Source organism: Triticum urartu, chromosome 5, assembly GCF_003073215.2.
Source record: "Triticum urartu cultivar G1812 chromosome 5, Tu2.1, whole genome shotgun sequence".
In the NCBI taxonomy this organism is placed as follows: Eukaryota; Viridiplantae; Streptophyta; class Magnoliopsida; order Poales; family Poaceae; genus Triticum; species Triticum urartu.
In genome coordinates, this window is record NC_053026.1 from 475392913 (window position 1) to 475412535 (window position 19623).

Here is a 19623-nt window from a genome sequence, read left to right on the forward strand (position 1 = left end):
CTTGGTTGTCCTTGAATATTAACTTGGGGTTCCTTGGGCATCCCCAATCTTAGGCTCTTGCCACTCCTTATTCCATAGTCAATCGAATCTTTACCCAAAACTTGAAAACTTCACAACACAAAACTTAACAGAAAACTCGTAAGCTCCGTTAGTATAAGAAAATAAATCACCACTTAGGTACTGTTGTGAAGTCATTCTAAATTCATACTGGTGTAATATCTACTGTATTCCAACTTCTCTATGGTTCATACCCTCCGATACTACTCATAGATTCATCAAAATAAGCAAACAACACATAGAGAACAGAATCTGTCAAAAACAGAACAGTCTGTAGTAATATGTATCAAACATATACTTCTGGAACCACCAAAATTCTAAAATAAATTTCTGAACGTGAAGAATTTATCTATTAATCATCTGCAAAAAAATTTAACTAAATAGCACTCTCCAATAAAAAATGGCAGCAAATCCCGTGAGCGCTAAAGTTTCTTTTTTTTACAGCAGGATCGCAAAGACTTTCCCCAAGTCTTCCCAAAGGTTCTACTTGGCACAAACACATACAGATTTGAATTTGGCAGGTACATACAGATTTGAATTTGGCAGACTCATTGACTAAACTTCTCTCACAAGCAAAACATGATCACACCTTAGTACTCTTTGAGTGTTAATCACATGGTGATGTGAAGTAAGATTACTCACTCTAGTAAACCCTTTGAGTGTTGGTCACATGGCGATGTGAACTATGGGTTTTAGTCACATGGTGATGTGAACTATTGGTGTTAAATCACATGGCGACGTGAATTAGATTATTGACTCTAGTGCAAGTGGGAGACTGAAGGAAATATGCCCTAGAGGCAATAATAAAGTTATTATTTATTTCCTTATTTCATGATAAATGTTTATTATTCATGCTAGAATTGTATTAACCGGAAACTTAGTACATGTGTGAATACATAGACAAAACAAAGTGTCCCTAGTATGCCTCTACTTAACTAGTTCGTTTATCAAAGATGGTTATGTTTCCTAACCATAGACATGTGTTGTCATTTGATGAACGGGGTCACATCATTAGGAGAATGATGTGATGGACAAGACCCATTCATTATCTTAGCATTATGATCATTGCAGTTTCATTGCTACTGCTTTCTTCATGACTTATACATGTTCCTCGGACTATCAGATTATGCAACTCCTGAATACCGGAGGAACACCTTGTTATGCGGTTTGACCGATAAAGATCTTCGTAGAATATGTAGGAACCAATATGAGCATCTAGGTTCCGCTATTTGTTATTGACTGTAGATGAGTCTCGGTCATGTCTACATAGTTGTTGAACCCGTAGGGTCCGCACGCTTAACGTTCTGTGACGATTTGTATTATGAGTTATGTGATTTGATGATCGAAGTTTGTTCGGAGTCCCGGATGAGACCGGGGACGTGCCAAGGAGTCTTGAAATGGTAGAGACGTAAAGATCGATATACTGGAAGGCTATATTCGGACATCAAAAAGGTTTCCGAGTGATTCGGGTATTTTTCGGAGTACTGAAGAGTTACGGGAATTCGTATTGGGCCTTAATGGGCCATACGGGAAAGGAGAGAAAGGCCTCAAGGGTAGGCACACCCCTTCCCAATGGACTGGTCCGAATTGGACTAGGGAAAGGGGGCGCCCCCTTCCTTCCTTCTCCTTCTCCCTTCCCTTTTTTCCTATTCCATGTGGGAGGTGGAATCCTACTAGGACTATGGAGTCCTAGTAGGACTCCACACTTTGGGCACGCCCTATGAGGGCCGGCCTCCTCCTCCCTCCATCCTTTATATACGTGGCCAGGGGGCACCCCATAGAACAATAGTTGATCATTGATCCTTTAGCCGTGTGTGGTGCCCCCTCCACCATAATCCACCTCGTTCATATCATCATAGTGTTTAGGCGAAGCCCTGCGACGGTAGCATCATCATCACCGTCATCATGCTGTCATGATGACGAAGCTCTCCCTCGACACTCAGCTGGATCATGAGTTCGTGGGATGTCACCGAGCTGAACGTATGCAGATTGCGGAGGTGTCGTACTTTCGGTACTAGGATCGGTCGATCGTGAAGACGTATGACTACATCAACTGCTTTGTCATAACGCTTCCGCTTACGGTCTACCCGGGTACATGGACAACACTCTTCCCTCTCGTTGCTATGCCTCACCATGATCTTGCGTGTGGGTAGGAATTTTTTTTGAAATTACTACGCTCCCCAACAACACCCTCGCCCGAGCCCGCAAACTGGCGCACCTCTCTCAATCCGTGCCCCTCGGGTACCGCAATACTAAGCGTGGGGTCGTGGCTAGCAGCGCCTTTGATTAGGATTCGGAAGAATAAGAGTTTCCTGACGAAATTTTTGCAGTTCCTAGACGCCTCCCGAGCAAAGGAGGACTCGCTAGGCCCTGGGAGATGTGCGCCACACGAGGCGGAAACTACTTTAGACACATCAAGCTAAGTTATCTCTATACGCCAACATAAAACACTAGTACCACAACACGACGCAGGGACGATAAACATAACATAGCAACTTGGAAATCATGGTTCATTACACGCCCCTACAGGGCCCATACTTGTTTCTTCTGAAATGCAGGAAGGAAAGAACAAAGCAAAAGTGGCGCGTGCCCCCGCAGCAGCTCGTGAGGACGGACCCATGGCGCTCCCTTGGGCTTAGCTGGACCCCTCCTTGCACTTCACTGGAGCGCGGCGACGAGACGACCCGCTACCACCCTCGAAATGGGTGCGGCGGCGTGGCAGCTGGTCATAGCCGCCGCTGCTGGAGTTGTCGCTGGAGGAGGAGCCGTCGTAGCTAGATGAGCCGCGGCCAGCGCCAAGGACGAAGCCACCTTCATCCTCGTCATGACCATCGCCAAGGCCGAGCACCTCGTCGCCGTCGTTGTCCTTGGGGCAGCACCCGACGCGGTGACCATCTTCCCCAAATACCCTCATGTAGAGGGTCGCGTCGCCGTCGTACTTGAAGTGGAGGGCACACCGCCTGCCTAGGCCGCGTGCGCGGGCAAACGTCTGCCAGCCACGGGCCAGGGCTGCGCTGCCCGCGGCGGAGACTTCCACTGTGACCCACGAAGCCGTGCTGCAGCAGTCGTCCACCTAGAGCCAGAGACCGCATAGACCCATGGCTGGCAGTTCACCGGCGAAGAAACACGGCAGCTGAAGCCAGGTGCCAGCCGGGTTCTCCGACCACACGATGAACTCTGGCATCACCTCCGCCGAGTGGAAGCGCGGCCGAGGAGGCCACACAACCATGGCACGCCTCGCTTCATCGACGGGACTGCCACGACCTGGTCGACTCCCGCCGCGCGGGGAGGCGCCGCCGCTACCGCGAGGGTCCACGGCGGGGGTCGTGGCGTGCTTGCGCGGGCGACCACGTCCCCTCTTGGGTGGCGGCAAGACGATCCCCTCCTGGCGGGTGAGGGAGTCCTGGATTAGGGGGTGTTCGGATAGCCGAATTATACCCTCAGCCGGACTCCTGGACTATGAAGATACAAGATTGAAGACTCAGTCCCGTGTCCGGAAGGGATTTTCCTTGGCGTGGAAGGCAAGCTTGGCGATACGGATGTTCAGATCTCCTACCATTGTAACCGCCTCTATGTAACCCTAACCCTATCCGGTGTCTATATAAACCGGAGGGTTCTAGTCCGTAGGACAACATACACATCAACAATCATACCATAGGCTAGCTTCTAGGGTTTAGCCTCTCTGATCTCATGGTAGATCAACTCTTGTATTACCCATATCATCAATATTAATCAAGCAGGACGTAGGGTTTTACCTCCATCGAGAGGACCCGAACCTGGGTAAAACTTCGTGTCCCCTGCCTCCTATTACCATCTGGCCTAGACGCACAGTTCGGGACCCCCTACCCGAGATCCGGCGGTTTTGACACCGACATTGGTGCTTTCATTGAGAGTTCCTCTGTGCCGTCGCCATCAGGCCCGATGGCTCCTACGATCATCAATGGCGATGTAGTCCAGGCTGAGACCTTCCTCCCCGGACAGATCTTCGTCTTTGGCGGCTTCGCACTGCGGGCCGATTCACTTGGCCATCTAGAGCAGATCGAAAGCTACGCCCCTGGCCCTCAGGTCAGATTCGGAAGTTTAAACTACACGGCCGACATCCGCTGGGACGTGATCTTCGACGGATTCGAACCGCTGTCGAGCGCGCCGCACTGTCACGACGAGCATGATCTAGCTCTGCCGCTGAACAGAGCCTTGGAGGCCGCATCCGCATCGGCTCCGACCCCTAGTTCGGAGCCGACCGCGCCGATCGAGGATGGGCGGTTGGACGCCACCTCGGGGGCTGCGATCCCAACGGCGGTTGAGCCGAACACCAGCCCCGTACTCTGCAAGACTCGTGACTCCATGGAGCCGGATTCTTCTTCTAACTCCGAACCCTCCGCGCCCCTGCCGAGTGGATCCGACTGGGCGCCGATCATGGAGTTCACGGTCGCGGACGTCTTTCAGCACTCGCCTTTCGGCGATATCCTGAAATCACTGAAGTCTCTCTCTTTGTCAGGAGAGCCCTGGCCGGACTACGGTCAGTAAGGTTGGGGTAAGGACGATGAAGAAATTCAAAACCCATCCACCACCCACTTTGTAGCCACTATCGACAACTTAACCGACATGCTCGACTTCGACTCCGAAGACATCGACGGTATGGACACCAATGAAGGAGATGATGAAGAACCAGCGACCACTAGGCCCTGGAAAGCCACCTCGTCATATGACATATACATGGTGGACACCCCAAAAGAGGGAGAGGGCGATGGAACAGTAGAGGATGACCCCTCCAAGAATCAGCAAAAGCGTCGGCGTCAGCAGCGCCGCTCAAAATCCCGCCAACACAAAAACGGCGATTCCAGCACGGGAGATAATAATACCCCGGAAAGCACCGAAGAACATCCCCCCGAGCAAGATTTAGCGCAGGAGGATGGAGAAACCAGCCCTCATGAGAGAGCGGCCGACAGAGAGGTCGAGGACAATAATTGTATGCCTCCCTCCGAAGATGAGGCAAGCCTCGACGACGACGAATTCGCCGTGCCAGAGGATCCCGTCGAACAAGAGCGTTTTCAATGCTGGCTTATGGCCACGGCAAGAAGCCTCAAGAAAAAACAGCAACAGCTTAAAGCTGATCAAGATCGGCTAATCGATAGATGGACTGAAGTCCTTGCGGCCGAAGAGAATAAACCCGAATGCCCCTCCAAGTGCTACCCGAAGTGCAGGTTGCTACCCCGATTAGAGGAGGAAGCACTCGACGCGGCCGACAGGCCACCTCGTGGCCCCGACAGAGAGGCCTCATGGCCCTCCACCCAAGCCGCACCCCGTACTAAGGCACGGGAATATGCGCCGGACTTACGAGACATGTTGGAGGACAAGGCAAGGCAAACAAGATCGATCTACGGATCGCGTAGGCGCCCATGGCTCGAGACGATAGCCGTCACGCCGGCCACAAATTCGGTAGGGCCGAACACAGTAGACAAAGCTCATTGGAGCTACGTCATGATATCGCCCAATACAGAGGCGCCGCACACCCATTGTGCTTCACAGACGAAATAATGGATCATTGAATCCCCGAGAGTTTCAAACCCGTAAACATCGAATCATATGATGGCTCAACAGATCCCGTGGTATGGATCAAGGATTATCTCCTTGATATCCACATGGCCCGCGGCGATGATTTCCATGCCATCAAATACCTCCCACTCAAGCTTAAAGGACCAGCCCGACAGTGGCTTAACAGCCTGCCAACAGGGTCAATCAGCTGTTGGGAGGACCTGGAAGCCGTATTCCTCGACAATTTCCAGGGCACTTATGTGCGACCCCCAGACGCTGACGACCTAAGCCACGTAATTCAGCAGCCAGATGAATCGGCCAGGCAATTCTGGACACGGTTCCTAACAAAGAAAAATCAAATACTCGACTGTCCGGACACAGAGGCCTTAGCAGCCTTCAAGCATAATATCCGCGACGAGTGGCTTGCCCGGCACCTAGGACAAGAGAAGCCGAAATCTATGGCAGCACTCACGGCACTCATGACCCGCTTTTGCGCGGGAGAAGACAGCTGGCTTGCTCGTAGCAACAATATGACCAAGAACCCTGGTCGTTCGGACACCAGGGACATTAGTGGCAGGTCGCGTCGCAACCAACAGAAGCGTCGCATCAACGGCGACAATGCTAAGGATACGGCAGTTAATGCCAGATTCAGAGGCTCTAAATCCGGTGAGCGGAAAAAATCATTCAAAAGGAATCCTAGGGGCCCGTCCAGCTTGGACTGAATACTCGACCGCTTGTGCCAGATACATGGCACCCCCGAAAAGCCGGCCAATCACAACAACAGGGACTTTTGGGTGTTCAAGCAGGCAGGCAGATTAAGCGCCGACAATGAAGACAAGGGGTTGCATAGCAATGACGACGAGGAGCCCCGGCCAGGGAACAACAATGGACAGAAGGGTTTTCCCCCACAAGTGCGGACGGTGAACATGATATACGCCACCCACATCCCCAAGAGGGAGCGGAAGCGCGCGTTAAGGGACGTATACGCGGTAGAGCCAGTCGCCCCAAAGTTCAACCCATGGTCCTCCTGCCCGATCACCTTTGATCGAAGAGACCATCCCACTAGCATCCATCATGGCAGATTTGCCGCATTGGTTCTCGACCCAATTATTGACGGATTTCATCTCACTAGAGTCCTCATGGACAGCGGCAGTAGCCTGAACCTGCTTTACCAGGATACAGTGCAGAAAATGGGCATAGATCCCTCGAGGATTAAGCCCACCAAAACGACCTTCAAAGGCATAATACCAGGTGTAGAGGCCAGCTGTACAGGCTCAGTCACACTTGAAGTGGTCTTCGGATCTCCGAATAATTTCCGAAGCGAGGAGTTAATCTTCGACATAGTCCCATTCCACAGTGGCTACCATGCACTGCTTGGGCGAACCGCATTCCCCAAGTTCAATGCGGTCCCGCACTATGCATACCTTAAGCTCAAGATGCCAGGCCCTTGAGGAGTAATTACGGTCAATGGAAACACCGAACGCTCCCTCCGAACGGAGGAGCACACGGCGGCCCTTGCAGCGGAAGTACGAAGCAGCCTCTCCAGGCAATTCTCCAGTCCGGCCATTAAACGTTCGGACACAGTCAAGCGCGCCCGGAGTAACCTACAACAAGACCGCCTGGCATGTTCCGAGCAGGCGTAGCAATGCGACCCCAACCCCAAACCCCGCAAAAAGGCGACGCCAGTACCGCGCATACATAACTACACCCTAGAAATACCATGGGCATAGGGGGAGGGGCACCATCACGGCACGCCCAAAACACGGCTTAAACCGCACCAGGGGCTGCCAACTTTTTTATACTTTTCTCTTACTTCCAGGACTCTACTCTTTGGAAGGCTTGTTCGGCAGTTCAATTGCCGCACAAACGATGCAAGGACCAGGGAAGCAGACAAGCCATGCCGCATTACAGAAATCCCAGGTGGTCTCTATCACGAGCAGTATACCTGTTTCGCATACTATCTCGCAGCTTGCCCCTGAAGCAGACATGTTAAATAGTCCAACTTTTCGTTTATCGCATCACTTGTATCGTTCTGCTTTGATCGCAGCTACTTTAATGAACAATGCATAGCTTTTGTCTATTTTTCGCATTACCTTATATATATATATATATATGTTCCTTAATGACATGTTGCACCCGTACACTTTGGTACGGCCAAAATACGCCAGGGGCTTCAGTACCCCTCAACATGGTGTGAGAAGTCTGAACACTTTAACAAGTGCGGCACCCCGAACCTATAGCATTATATGCATCATCTCCGAATCATGTCTTGGGTCAATAGTTGGGTTTGCCCGGCTCCTATGTTTTGGTGCCTTACGTTCCGCTATATCGGCTAAGGTAGCACTAGGAGAACCACTGCGATTGTGCCCCAGTTGAGCTGGGCCGAGCACCTCAGTGGAGAAAGCTAAAACTGACTGTCATGATGAAGCGAGAGTTGGTCGGTGTTCGAGAGGTTTTTCGAGTCCCTAAAGACTTATGCCGCTTCGGGCGAGGAGTCGGCTCTGTCCGGCCAAGGCGTGGATAGCGCCCCGAAATCGGTCTTCCGAATACTAGGGGCTTCGTCGAAATTTAAAATTATAGAATTCTATGGCTAAGTGAGAGTGTTCACGCATTATAGTCCGATTGCCTCGTTCGTTGGGCTGAGCGCCTCCCTCGAAGGACCCAAATATGGGAAAAAGAGCGCCCAGGTTTATCCCCGAACACCCCAGCACTAGCGGCATGGGGGCAGAAGCCGATGACTCGCCATCTCTTAGTATTGATAAACAACCGCACAGAAGGTAATATTTTAAATTCAAGCAGCATTGCTTAGCGCATATGAACAAGTTTTCAGAGCACAGGATAACACGAGCGGGTTCTACTCAAAAAATACATCCTTGGTACATTCATCCACAACAAGGCGGGCACCTTTCAGAACATCCTTATAATAATTCTCGGGCTTGCGATGCTCTTTCCCTGGCGGTGGCCCGTCCTTCACAAGCTTCTCTGCATCCAGCTTGCCCCAGTGCACCTTAGCACGGGTAAGGGCCCTACGGGCACCTTCAATGCAGATGGAGCGCTTGATGTCTTCAAGCCTCGGACAGGCCTCCACCAGCCGCTGCACCAGCCCGAAATAGCTCCCAGGCAGAGCCTCTCCAGGCCACAGCCAAACTAGGACGCCCTTCATGGCCTGTTCGGCCGCCTTGTGGAGCTCGACCAGTTGCTTCAGCTGGTCGCTCAGGGGCACGGGGTGTCCGGCCTCAGCGTACTGAGACCAGAACACCTTCTCCGTCGAGCTGCCCTCCTCGGCTCAATAGAATGCGGCGGCATCAGATACACTCCGGGGAAGATCTGCGAACGCTCCTGGAGAGCTCCGGATTCGGGTAAGTAACAGGTAACTCACGTTTATGTGTTTGCTTTGCATAAAGAATGCCTTACCCACCGCAATCTTCTTCACCTCATCCAACTCCTGGAGGGTCTTCTGGGACTCGGCCTTGGTAGACTTGGCATTTTCTATAGCTTCCGCGAGCTCGGACGCTCGCATCTTTGAGTCAAGCTCCAAACTCTCATGTTTCTTCATGAGAACCTGGAGCTCTTGCCGCACCTTGCCAACCTCAGCCTCATACCTCTCCCGCTCAGTGCGCTCCATGGCCGCACTCTTCTCGGCCTCGAGCAGCGCTTGCTTAAGGGTCGCCACCTCAGACGTGGCCCCTGCAATAGCCATGTCAATCCTGTCATCTTTTGCAATTGCACCATTTTTATATACATATTCAAACAGGGTATTTCTTACCTTCCTTCTCCTCGAGCTGCTTCTTGGCATGCCCGAGCTCTTGCTCGGACTTCTCGAGACTCTGCTTCAGCACGTCCACTTCCGCAGTCAGTGCGGCGGACGCTAGCAGAGAAGCCTGCATACGCATATTGACTCCTTTTGTTAGACTCCTGCGAATTCTTTGATCCTCTATTCGGCTTTTCTTCCCGAACGCCCAACAGAGCATCAGGGGCTACTGTCTATGCGGTAACATTATTTGAACATTCTTTACTTACCTCAAAGCCTGTTAAAAGGCTTGTACAAGCTTCAGTCAGTCCGCTTTTGGCGGACTGAACCTTCTGGATCACCGCACTCATAATAGTGCAGTGCCCCTCGTCGATGGAGGCACCTTAGAGCGCCTCCAACATATTGTCCGGCGCCTCCGGTTGGACGGAGGTCACCGACACGGTAGGCTTGCTCCTCTTGGAAGGAGATCGCCCGCCAGAATCTGGAACACGTGAAGATTCCGGAGCTGTGTCCGGCCTTAAGCCGGACTTGGAGCCCTGGGGGGCTTCATCCCCTTTACTCCTGGAGTCCGGGAGGTCGCCTCGCGGCGCCTCCAGGACCACCTCCTCCCAGCTTGGAACCTGTTGGGACAACACTTCGGTGTCGTCCGCAGGGCGGGGGGATGAAGCCGTCGGAAGCGAGTTCACCTCCGACGAGTCCAGTGAGTCGCTCGACGATGCGTCGAGCCGGTCTTTGGGTGGGCTGCATAAACATATTCGACATAAGGAAAAGCTGTGCGAAAAACGAATACTATGAATTACCCCGGTATCCGGACACTTATGATTTCGCCAGGGGCTTGGCCCTGGGCTGCCACTCCTCTTCGTCGTCGTCCTCGTCGGTGGAGCAGTCCGGAGGAAGGGTTTTCCCCTTCTTGGACCCTCCGGCCTCCTCGGAGAGGGCGGCCTTCCTTTTCTTCTCTCCTCCCGCTGGAGGGGGAGAGGTCTCTTCTTCTTCCTCCTCGTCTTCACGATAGGAAGGCGCTTCGGGACCGTCGGATGACGATCCGACACCTCCTGGCGCCGGGCACTCTTTCGAGTCCCCGTGGCCTTTTTCATGGCCTTCTTCTCCGGCACCACATAGGGCGCCGAAACAAGCAGCTTCGCCAAGCGAGCGTCCGCTGGGCCTTCGGGCAGAGGAGCCGGACAGTTGATCTGTCCGGACGTTGCCACCCAATCCTATCAACAATAAGGGAACTCAGATCCCGCATAGAGTCAAACTATGAAAAACTGATACCCTGTAAAAGGACAAAAACAGCTTACCACATGAGCGTGATGCTGAGTACTGAATCCGCGATCCTCGGCAGCGGATGCGGGAGCATTGGTGCCCTTGAAAAGCACCCTCCAGGCATCTTCGTACGTCATGTCAAAGAGCCTGTTTAGAGTTTGATGCTGCGCCGGGTCGAACTCCCACAGGTTGAAGGCCCATCGTTGACACGGGAGGATCAGGCGGATGAGCATAACCTGGACTACGTTGACAAGCTTGAGCTTCTTGTCCACCAGGGTTTGAATGCATGTTTGGAGTCCGGTCAGCTCTCCTTTTTTACCCCACGACAGGCCGGTCTCCTTCCAGGAGGTGAGCCGCGTAGGGGGTCCGGACCGAAACTCGGGGGCTGTGACCCATTCGGGGTCGCATGGCTCGGTGATGTAAAACCACCCCGATTGCCACCCCTTCAGGGTCTCCACAAAGGAGCCCTCAAGCCACAGGACGTTGGCCATCTTGCCAACCATGGCACCGCCGCACTCCGCCTGGCTGCCGCACACCACCTTCGGCTTGACGTTGAAGGTCTTTAGCCATAAGCTGAAATGAGGGCAGATGCGGAGGAAAGCCTCGCACACGATGATAAATGCTGAGATGTTGAGGACGAAGTTCGGGGCCAGATCATGGAAATCCAGGCCGTAGTAGAACATGAGCCCCTGGACAAATGGATGCAGAGGGAAGCCCAGTCCGCGGAGGAAATGGGGGAGAAATACCACCCTCTCATGGGGCCTAGGAGTGGGGATAAGCTGCCCCTCCTCGGGGAGTCGGTGCGCGATGTCGCTGGCCAGATATCCGGCCTTCCTCAGCTTTTTTATGTGTCCCTCCGTGATGGAGGAGACCATCCCCTTGCCTCCCGCTCCGAACATGACTGGAGAAGGTCGAGGTGGTAGTGCGGACTTGGGCGCTGGAGCTCGAGTGTGCAAGAATGGATAGGCAAAGGAGGAAGAAGGCGAGGGTGGAAAGGAGGATCCTTATCCCCTTATATGGGTGGGCGCGACTACATGCCCCCACCAGCCTGGTAGAACTTGCTTATCTCCAAGCGCCGTAATCAAAGGCGCGGTTGGGTTACCCACGCCTGTATTGATGAGCATCCCGGAATAAAGGGACACGATCTCTTCTTTGACAAGACGTGCCAAGGAAACCGCCTCGCATAACGCGCTGAGGTGGGATAATGAAACGATTTGGATAAATGCTTGGCCGTGGCGTGTCGCACCACAGAATACGTCAGCATATTAGATTTGTGTTAATATTATTATTCTCTCTATGGAAATATGTGGAAACTTATTTTGCAGAGAAGGACACTATCTTTGTGTTCAAAATCTTCTATAAAGTGCTTGGAGGAGGAACCCGCCTTGCAATGTCAAAGACAATTTGCGCGCCGAACTCGTCGTCATTGAAGCCTAGTCCAGGGGCTACTGAGGGAGTCCTGGATTAGGGGGTGTTCGGATAGCCGAATTATACCTTCAGCCGGACTCCTGGACTATGAAGATACAAGATTGAAGACTCCGTCCCGTGTCCGGAAGGGATTTTCCTTGGCGTGGAAGGCAAGCTTGGCGATACGGATGTTCAAATCTCCTACCATTGTAACCGACTCTATGTAACCCTAACCCTATCCAGTGTCTATATAAACCGGAGGGTTCTAGTCCGTAGGACAACATACACATCAACAATCATACCATAGGCTAGCTTCTAGGGTTTAGCCTCTCTGATCTCGTGGTAGATCAACTCTTGTATTACCCATATCATCAATATTAATCAAGCAGGACGTAGGGTTTTACCTCCATCGAGAGGGCCCGAACCTGGGTAAAACTTCGTGTCCCCTGCCTCCTGTTACCATCCGGCCTAGACGCACAGTTCGGGACCCCCTACCCGAGATCCGCCGGTTTTCACACCGACAGCGAGCCTTGCCCTTCTCTGCGACTGACAATCTCCTCGCCGGCCCCTCCTGGCGGGCCTTCCCCTTCTCCGTAGCCAAGAACCTCTTTGCCGGCGCCATGAGTATCGCTGAAGCAAGGAAGAAGAAGGAGCGGGAGGAGCGAAGGAAGAGATGGGTGACGGGGGCTCCGCTCCCTGCTACCTCTTGAGCACTGCGTTGGTTTTCCCTTGAAGAGGAAGGGGTGATGCAGCAAAGTAGCGTAAGTATTTCCCTCAATTTTTGAGAACCAAGGTATCAATCCAGTAGGAGACTACACGCAAGTCACCTCGCACCTACATAAACAAATAAGAACCTTGCTACCAACTTGATAAAGGGGTTGTCAATCCCTTCACGGCCACTTGCAAAAGTGAGATCTGATAGAGATAATAAGATAAATATTCTTGGTATTTTTATGATATAAATTGAAAGTAAAGATTGCAAAGTTAAATAGATTGGAAACTTATATGATGGAAAATAGACCCGGGGCCATAGGTTTCACTAGTGGCTTCTCTCAAGATAGCATAAGTATTACCGTAGATAAACAAATTACTGTCGAGCAATTGATAGAAAAGTGCATAATTATAAGAATATCTAGGCATGATCATGTATATAGGCATCACGCCTGCGACAAGTAGACCGAAACGATTCTGCATCTACTACTATTACTCCACACATCTACCGCTATCCACCATGCATCTAGAGTATTAAGTTCTGTCGGAGTAATGGGCCACGGGTAGGCTAACCTGAGTCCCAGAACCTTTCAAGACATCGGGGCAGGCTGCGCCCCTCAAGACCCCAGGATAAAGAGCTGCCTTCTGAGAAGTCGGCGGCAAGGCAACCGACTAGCCACTCGCGGCTGAGTCCCAGGAACGACTTCAGGATAAGCCGACTCCTGACTGACGACTTCCTGAGAAGCCGGCCTTGGGAAGTCGGCCCGCGACTCGAACAAACCCCATGTCCTCATCAAGAGGGACAGGACAGGGGAGTGGCTACAATGAAGCGTGCTCCCACCCCTTTCCAGAGCATGGCCACAGTATGCCGTACCCGCGGAGATCTCCGTGCGGCGTGGCACTGTTGCCATGCCGACCCTGACATCAGCACCAGTGGACCGAATCCTGCGCCCACGACAGCTTGTCAGTATAACCCTGGGGCGGCGGGTCCCACCAGCCAGCGGGACCCCAGAAGACGGCAAGTGCGCCACCAGTCGGACCCGTTGGGAGTCGGCCGCCGAGAGTCGGCCAGCCCCTCCCCCGGGCCCACGCGCCATTAACCAGATGTGACGGAGAGTGGCAATAGTGATCCTCCGCCAAGCGGCGGGGCTGTTGCCACGACTCCATGACCAAGCCCGCGTCATTAGGAGCACGGCTACAGTAATCAGCAGCCGGCAAGGCCCGCAGTCGTACCGAGCCAGTCTGCGGGGCCCACCAGTCGGCGGGCCCTAGTAGTCAGCGGGGAAGACGGAGGCCGGAGGCACTGACGGCTGGGCCCGCGCCCAGCCGGATTACCATTGTACCCCTGGGGGTAGGCCTATATAAACCCCCCAAGGGCACCCATGCAAAGGGTTGGAATCAATTAGCACTAGACCAGATCATATAGGAAGGAGAGAGCTAGCCTTGCCTTCTCCTACCTCCAGAAAACAGCTCAAGGAGCAACCGTGTGAACACTTTGCCATAGTGATCATGCGGACACCCCGTAGAGCAGCAGTAGGGGTATTATCTCCCCGGAGAGCCCTGAAGCTTGGTAAGATTCGCCGGCGTGCATGTCTTCGCCTCATCCCGTTTCCAGGCACCGGCGACGTTCTACTCGCCCCCACCATGATAAGCCATCCTTTGGCATATGTCGCACCCAACCCCCGACATTTGGCGCCCACTGTGGGGCCTGGTGCACCGTCGTCCGGAGACCTGCTCTGGACGGGAACCCTTTTCCTCCCTGGCGAGCGCAGCCAGCCAGGCACGCCAGACAGAGTTTGCGCTGACGCACTGCACGGTGTTGAGATCGCCTGCGCAGCCAGCTGCCTCGCCGATCTTGTCGGCGAGGTTCGCCTCTCCGACGAACCTGCATCCAACGCAGGCACGGGCGGCCCTGAGAGCCTCCTCGCGGGCCTCCTTGACCAACTCCACGTCGCCGGTGAGCCTGCCGTGGACTTGGAGTCTGTAGGTTCCACCGACCCGATGCTGGTCGACTCCAACATCGCGTCGTTCGACGCGTTCCCCACCAACGTGGTGGTCTACGATGGACCTCTCCCTCGCGCGGAGAGTGACGGAAGCACCGTCACCGAGGTGCTCGTCATCAGTCATGACGAGCCTCCCGGCGGAGGAGCGCATGACCCACTTGGCGCGGCACTACAAGACCTGACTGCGCCCATTCCGGAAGACGCTAATGCGGAGACGTTGGAGGCGCGCCGCCTTTAGCTCGTCGAAGGCGCGAAGAAGCTGGCTAGCATGAGACGCTTGTCAGAAGCCTACCAGCGTGAGATGGATCGCGCTGTGGGTGGCTCGGCAGCCCCAGCTGGGCCCAGCCGCCTCGGCGCGGTCCAGCAGCGTGGCGTAGCCATCGCCAACCTGTTCGCGGCAAGTCGCCATGTGCACGCTACGCCTCCGGAGAACATTCGAGCCGCCCAGGCGGTGGCGGACGAGCTGGATAACTTCGAGGGCGAAGAGCACCACCTGATGATGGAGCGAGTCCAGCGGCTCCTCGACGTGGCTGCCACGCAGAACGAGGCCGGCTGCTGCACGGAGGCGCCGCAGCGGCAAAACGACGACCTTCGTCGAGATCAAGGCAAGACGTCTCGGACGCCGACTGGCGGCGCCCGAGGAAGGAAAGACAAGGATCCGACTGTCAGCCACAGTTGGACTCACATTACCATAGAGCGCGACCAAGACGGCCGCCCGAGAGCAGTAGAACGACGGGACTACTGTCCGCCTCTGCCTCCTCGCAAGGAAAGGCGAGTCTCCCCGCCGCCTGTTGATCATCCGAATCTCGGCGACCACCTTGGCCACCGAGAGGGAGTCAGGGAAAACGATGCCCGCCACCGGATCGATCGACTTCACCGATCCCTGGCGCTGGAAGAAGAAGACGAGTTGGGTCCGCCTTGTTTCGGGCCCCGCATTCGAGACGAGCCCTTTCCCAAAGGGTTCACGCTCCCAAGAGACACGCCCAAGTACACCGGCTCCATGAAGCCGGAGGACTGGCTGGTCGACTACTCCATGGCTATCAACATCGCGAACGGCAACAAGCGCGTCGCCGTAAAATACGTTCCGCTCATGCTCCAGGGCACGCCCCGGACATGGCTGAACAGCCTGAAGCCCCGCAGCATCAACAGCTGGGTCGACTTCACTGAAGCATTCGTCCGCAACTTCACCAGCATGTACAAGGGTCCTCCCAAGCCTCGTCAGCTTTCCTTGTGCATGCAAGGTCCCAACGAGTCGACTCGCGACTACCTCACGCATTGGGCCGAGCTTCGGAACTCCTGCGAGGGCGTGCACGAGGTGCAGGCTATCGAGTACTTCACCGCTGGGTGCAGAGAAGGCACCCTCCTCAAGCACAAGCTCCTCTGTGACGAGCCAGAAACCCTCGACGAGCTGCTGATCATAGCAGACAAGTATGCCACGGCCGACTCCTCCATGAAGGCGGAGATTCAAGTTAGCGCAACTGGCAAAGTGGCCCCTCAGGCTCCAAGAACTCCGGCAGGAGACGCCAGTCGGCGGCAACAGCAGAACGACCATAAGCGCAAGGCCCCGCAGCTGGATGGGCAGCTTCCACCCAAGCGACAGAAAGGTGGCAAGCCCAACTGGTTGCCGGCTTTCTCATACGAGCAGACTCTGGATGGTCCTTGCAAGTTCCATAGCGGCGCAAAGCCGTCGAATCACACCACCCGGAAGTGCCACTGGCTCACCAGGATCGCCAAAGGAGATGGCCTCCTACCTCCCCCGCCTGCTGGGCAGCCGCCTCCGCCTCCGCCCGAGCAGCCGGCTGTCAGGCCAGTCAGCGCAGTACAAGGCGAGTACCCCGAAGAGCACGGAGCCTATGTGATATTTACCAGCATGGCTGATGATCGACGCAGCAGGTGGCTACAGCGACAAGAGGTGAATGCAGTAGCATCAGAGACGCCAGAGTTCATGCACTGGTCCGAGAAGCCTATCAGCTGGAGTAGAGCTGATCACCCAGAGGTGATGCCGAGTCCGGGCTCTTATGCCTTGGTCTTGGATGCCACCTTTGCCACGGATAGACGAGCTGCTCGTTTCTCGCAAGTTCTGATAGACGGAGGCAGCATCATCAACATCCTGTACAAGGACACCATGGAGAAATTAGGAATCAAGCAAAGCTTCAGAGCAGCCGGACTGTGTTCCACGGCATTGTTCCTGGGCTTTCCTGCTCACCAATCGGCAAGATCCTGATGGACGTCCTCTTTGGAGACAAAGATCACTTCCGCCGAGAGTCAGTTTGGTTTGAGGTGGTGGACCTCGAGAGCCCATACCATGCACTACTTGGCCGACCCGCCCTGGCCAAGTTCATAGCGGTCCCCCACTACGCCTACCTCAAAATGAAGATGCCCAGTTCCAGGGGGATTCTGAGCATAGCCGGCGACTACCGGAAGTCGTCTTCCTGTGCGGCTGAGAGTAGTCGGCTGGCCGAGTCCCTGGTGATCGTGGCCGAGAAGCGGCTCCTTGACCGGGTTGTGGCGATGGCCGGCAAGCAGCTAGAGGTGTCGCCCAACCCAAAGGAGTCGGAAGCTGAGGGTTCGTTCAAGCCGGCCAAGGAGACAAAGAAGATACCCTTGGATCCGGAGCACCCCGAGATGTACACTGTTGTAGGCGCAAACCTCGACAGCAAATAGGAAGGTGAGCTCATCGATTTCCTACATGAGAATCGGGACATCTTCGCATGGTCCCCCAAAGACATGCCAGGTGTACCGACGGAATTCACCGAGCACAAGTTACATGTCTGATCTGATGCAAAGCCGGTCAGGCAGCCCTTGTGCCGCCTGTCAGAAGAAAAGAGAAGAGTTGTCGGAGAAGAGATAGCCCGACTCCTAGCAGCCGGCTTCATTATGGAAGTATTCTTTCCAGAGTGGCTAGCCAACCCGGTCCTGATAGTGAAGAAGAACAAGCAGTGGCGAATGTGTATTGACTACACGAGCCTCAACAAGGCCTGCCCGAAGGACCCGTTTGCTCTACCAAGAATTGATCAGGTGATAGACTCCACTGCCGGATGCGAGCTGTTGAGCCTTTTGGATGCATATTCAGGATATCACCAGATCAAGCTAAACCCGGCTGACAAACTGAAGACCTCCTTCATCACGCCGTTTGGAGCCTTCTGCTACCTCACCATGACGTTCGGCTTGAGGAATGCTGGCACCACCTTTCAGCGTTGCATGCAGAAGTGCCTCCTCAAGCAACTCGGGAGAAACGCCCACATCTACTTGGACGATGTGGTGGTGAAGACGGAAAAGTGTGGAACACTGCTGGAAGACCTCAAGGAGACCTTTGAGAACCTGCGCCGATTCTAGATCAAGCTCAACCCCGAGAAGTGTGTCTTCGGAGTACCAGCTGGCCAACTCCTTGGATTCCTGGTCTCTGAACGCGGTATAGAATGCAACCCTGTAAAGATCAAGGCCATTGAGAGGATGGAGGTACCCAGCCGACTGCTGGACGTGCAAAAGTTCACCGGTTGCTTTGCGTCCATCAGCCGATTCATCAGTCGGCTGGGCGAGAAAGCTCTCCCCTTATACCATCTCATGAAGAAGACCACTTTTTTCGAGTGGAACAACAAGGTGGACGAAGCTTTTCTCTAGTTGAAGAAGATGCTGACTAGTCCACCCGTTCTGGCGGCTCCGACTCCTAAGGAACCTATGCTCCTGTACATCGCCACCACCAGCCGGGTAGTCAGCACAGTCATTGTAGTGGAATGCAAGGAGGAAGCAAGGCACTACCTGTCCAGAGACCGGTATATTACCTGAGCGAAGTACTGTCGGCCTCCAAGCAGAACTATCCCCACTACCAGAAGATGTTCTATGGCATGCACTTTGCCGCCAAGAAATTGAAGCCTTACTTTCAAGAGCATCCAATCACTGTGGTCTGCACGGCCCCACTTGCCGAGATCATCGGAAGCCAAGATGCTTCTGGCCGAGTGGCCAAGTGGGCCATAGAGCTGGCTCCCTACACCATCCACTACCAGCCCCGCACCGCCATCAAGTCACAAGCACTGGCCGACTTTCTCGTCGACTGGGCTGAGACCCAGTACCTACCTCCAGCGCCCGACTCCACCCATTGCCGGATGCATTTCGACGGCTCCAAGATGTGCATCGGCTTGGGAGCCGGTGTTGTCCTCACTTCTCCTAAAGGAGACAAGCTCAAATACACACTGCAAATCCATTTTGCCGCCTCCAACAACGTCGCCGAGTACGAGGCGCTCATTCACGGGCTCCGGCTTGCCAAAGAACTCGGCATTCGCCGGATCCTGTGTAATGGCGACTCGGACTTAGTGGTCCACCAGTCATCTGGCGACTGGGACGCCAAAGATGCAAACATGGCGAGTTACCATTTCCTCGTGCAACAACTCAGTGGGTATTTCGAGGGATGCGAGTTCCTCCATGTGCCAAGAAACGACAACGACCAAGCAGACGCCTTGGCACGAATCGGCTCTACCCGCCAAGCAATACCATCCGGCATCGCCCTTCAACGCCTCCTTAAGTCATCTGTCAAGCCTTCACCAGAATCAGACTCCATCTTCGTGCCGGCTCCTCCCGAAGATGTCGGATCCGACTCCAGAGCCCCAGCAGACGGTACGGGGATTTTGGCAGATGGATCCAAAGCCGTCACAGTCGAGGCCGGCCCAGGGACTACAGAGCCCGGCTCGGGGACTGCGGCGGCGGGCTCGAAGACTCCATTACTCGGCCCAAGAGCCGCGCCAGTCGGCCCGGGGACTTCATTAACCCAGCAAGCGGTTGTTGACTCCAACCTGCCGCCTCCCAGCCCAGCCGCCCTCGTCCAAGTCGCAGTTCTGGCAGTCAAAGAAATAGCAGCACCCTCATGGGCCTAGCCCATCCTCAAATTTCTGGTAAGCAAAG